General features: G+C 31.9%; 1 long non-coding RNA gene across 1 annotated transcript; it reads left to right on the top strand.

Annotated features, from left to right (window-relative positions):
• Positions 1–623: 623 nt before the first annotated feature.
• LOC147079575 (uncharacterized) lies at positions 624–3,185 on the top strand. The gene is made up of 3 exons (XR_015069958.1): positions 624–708; positions 954–1,177; positions 1,487–3,185. It is a non-coding gene; the product is annotated as an uncharacterized LOC147079575 (long non-coding RNA).
• The last annotated feature ends 313 nt before the right edge of the window (positions 3,186–3,498 follow it).

Raw genomic sequence — 3,498 nt, 5'->3', positions numbered from 1 at the left:
TACTTCCGTTTGCATTATTCTTTCTTACCCTCAATCCTAATAAAGTTTTTATTGCGGGAACTTTTTATAATGAAAATACGTTTATCATAGTTTTTATTAGTTGTAAGCTGAAGTGTTGATAAAAAAAATACTGAGTGGGGCGTTTCTATATCCGAGTATGGCCCATTTGCAGCAAAGTGTACCTAATTTCAGAGAGATAAAAATTTGTCTTACAAAACGAGTACGCACTGATATTTGTGTGCTACCTCTGTGGGAGGAGTCCAATCTCTTTGGTATTAGGATTCGAAAGAATAATGCAAATGGAAGTATTTTATGTTTAATAGCAAGACAAAAAACACAATATTTTGAAAAATTAAACACAAATATGTAAAAAAATAATTACCTGCAGTTAATTACAAACCAAAAAAACTTTATTATATTACTATTTACACAACATTTATATTCTTTATATAACCTCTTGCGTCCTGAGGTACACATAATTATTATGTGGACGTGTATTAAATATTTTTTACTAGTGATTTGAATGGATACTTGAACCGCATTTGACTACAGTAGTATAGATAGTATATTTTTCTACCACTAGAGCAAAACACTTACTAGCCTATGTAGTTTTAAAATAAATTGTTATTTTGACTTTGAAGTCATGAACAATGGATATTTGCAGAAGTGAGAAGACAAAAATGGCGGCTAAAAAATCAACTCTGACAAGTAAGTGCTTTTAATTAAATATTAATATTTATTTATATTAAAAACCAATGATGTATTTAGTTTCACAATGAATCATAGTAATATTCCGTATACTTTAAATTATTTTTACACTTTTGTAAAATATTATAATCATAGTTAAATTCGGTACACACATGTGAACTCAGGTCTTGAGTGATATAGGTACTGATATATTTTGACATTAGTATATCTGATTTATTGAGGTTATGTTTTTTGTTTACATTTAGACGAATCCTTGAATGGCCAGCATATTGGTGATATTTTGAATGATAATGATGTCGAAGTTGGTGGAGGATATAACCCTGACGATAGTAATGATGTTCACATTCATCTCCTGGGGCCAGATGATGACTATCCAGGAGAACCAGTGAACTTTACTCACTGCTAAAGGCTGAGATACATCCTCCAAAATCACAATCCAGGATCCTACCCTGGCTTATGAAACCATAAGGTATCAATGTTCATATTATATTACTTTATCATTTAGTCATAAATATCAAACTTATCATTTTTATTAGGCAAGTGCATGCACTGCTAAAAAATCAATTAAATACCAATTAAATTGATACACTTTGTGATGAAAGGGCTTTGTGATCTCCATATTGAGGATTCGATGAACAAAATTATATACTTACTTAATATACCTAGTGATTAATACTATTGGCCATTAGGTAGTATTTATATTCCTGGTGTTAAATACTTAATAAATAGGAATAAATGTATCGATTAATCCATAATATTGTATTTTCTATTATTTCAGTACGCTGAGCCTAATAGGATGAATGATGCTGAGCTGAAGAGTTCAGTTCATGGCCATATGTGGATTCATGGGTGCTGGACTCCAATTGCTCTATAAATTATTCCCCTTGTGGGGAAGTGAATCGTACCTATCTGGTGAAGATATGATACAATTCAATCTCAATGCTTAGCGCTGTAATATTACTTTGGCTTCCCAACAACTGCTCTTGTACATCTACACAGATGACTTTTTTTACCAGCTTCAACTTCACCGATTTGTTATTTCAGGCCAATACATGTTATGATTCAAAGAAGACGAAGAACGATACGCACCACTCAGTCAGCTGTTGTAAAATACTGATTATAAGTCGATGGGCCGCATTAATCTTCACAGTGGTGTGTTTGCCTTCACAGGACATCAAGCATGTAAACTGAGGATCTTTGACCACTGTGGACATGGAATTTTTGGACATGGACATGAAATTGTTTGCTCATTGTACATGCAAACATATATGCAAGAAAATATTCACTGTGATTGGAATACTTCATAGTCATAGAAAATCTTATTAATATTCATTGAACAAAAAAATGCACCAATATTTTTTCTCATGACTGGTTCTATCTCGGGTCTCAAGAGGATAAAAATCAATGTTTGTTTGTTCGTATTTTATGCGCCGCCATTCCGTTTATCCGATTGTAATAAATATTTGTCAACTTATTGCTTGCACTTGCGTGAAGGTTATAGGCATAGTGACTGACAGTAGGTCTTATATATAAAAATGAATGTCTGTCCCGTATGCGTTCCTATACCATTCATTCGATTGCGATGAAACTTTGCTGAGTTGTGTGCACACCTGCGAAGGTTTCTGAATTAGAAAAAATATCGTCTTCTTCTCAATTCTATCTCCTTTATTCGTATGGTTCCTATACCATTCATCTGATTGCAATGAAACTTTCGTCAGTTGTTGTGCGCATACCCGCAAAGGTTTCTGAATCAGAAAAACCATATTTTTCTTATTCATTCTATTTTCTTTTATTCGTATGGTTCCTATACCATTGATCCAATTGCAATAGAACTTTCGTCAGTTGTTGTGCCAACACCCGCGAAGGTTTCTGAATTAGTACAACCATCTTCTTCTATTGGTATGCGTTCCTATACCATTCATCCGATTGCAATGAAATTTTGATCAGGTGTTGTGCTCACGCCCGCAATGGTTTCTGAATTGGAAAAACCATCTTCTTCTTTTATCTATTCGTATGCGTTCCTATACCATTCATCCGATTGCGATGAAACTTTTGTTAGTTGTTGTGCGCACACCCGCGAAGGTTTCTATTTTAGTATTAAGTATATAAAATACAAAGTTTGTTTGTTTGTTCCATCCAATTTTGAATTTTTTTACTACCTATTAATACTATTAATAACGTTAGCATATTTTGGATTTTATTTCAATTGTATTACACAGATATTTGAATATTAAAAAGATAATTACTTATTAATAAAACCGAAACCGGGTACTTCAGCTTGTTTATAAAATTACTTGTTTATATAAACCTATTAGACACAAAATACAGGTACCTATGTTGAAAATTTGATTAAGTATATAGTAATTACCAATATTTTTTTTTATCTATTTGCATAATATTATCAGAGAACCTTTGCACATATTATTATATGAATAATGTATTTATACAAAAAAATAAATATAACATTACAAAATTGCTACCTGCCTACCTACGTATTATACTCCATTAAATACTTCATATAAACACAATTTTTTAGATAATAGGAATAATCGAGTTTCAAAAAGCAATCTGGAAGGTTTTTCAAGTTTCGAGTAAACCATGAAAAACGATTGTGCATGTCACATGAAGCATTAGATGTATTCTTTTATTGTAACTGTCTTCAAATGTGTTACCTATTAAATGTGATATAACTTTTTAATTTGTATGCAGATAACTTGTAACACAAAATATATTCGTTTAAATACTGTGCGGAATGGGTTTTGAAACTCATTGTCGAATAAAGTGGTTCTG

Source organism: Rhyacophila brunnea, unplaced genomic scaffold (assembly GCF_057557595.1).
Source record: "Rhyacophila brunnea isolate RB1 unplaced genomic scaffold, BYU_Rbru_1.0 scaffold_1, whole genome shotgun sequence".
Lineage (NCBI taxonomy): Eukaryota > Metazoa > Arthropoda > Insecta > Trichoptera > Rhyacophilidae > Rhyacophila > Rhyacophila brunnea.
Note: the sequence above shows the minus strand (reverse complement) of the source record. Positions and strands in the feature narration are given on the sequence as shown.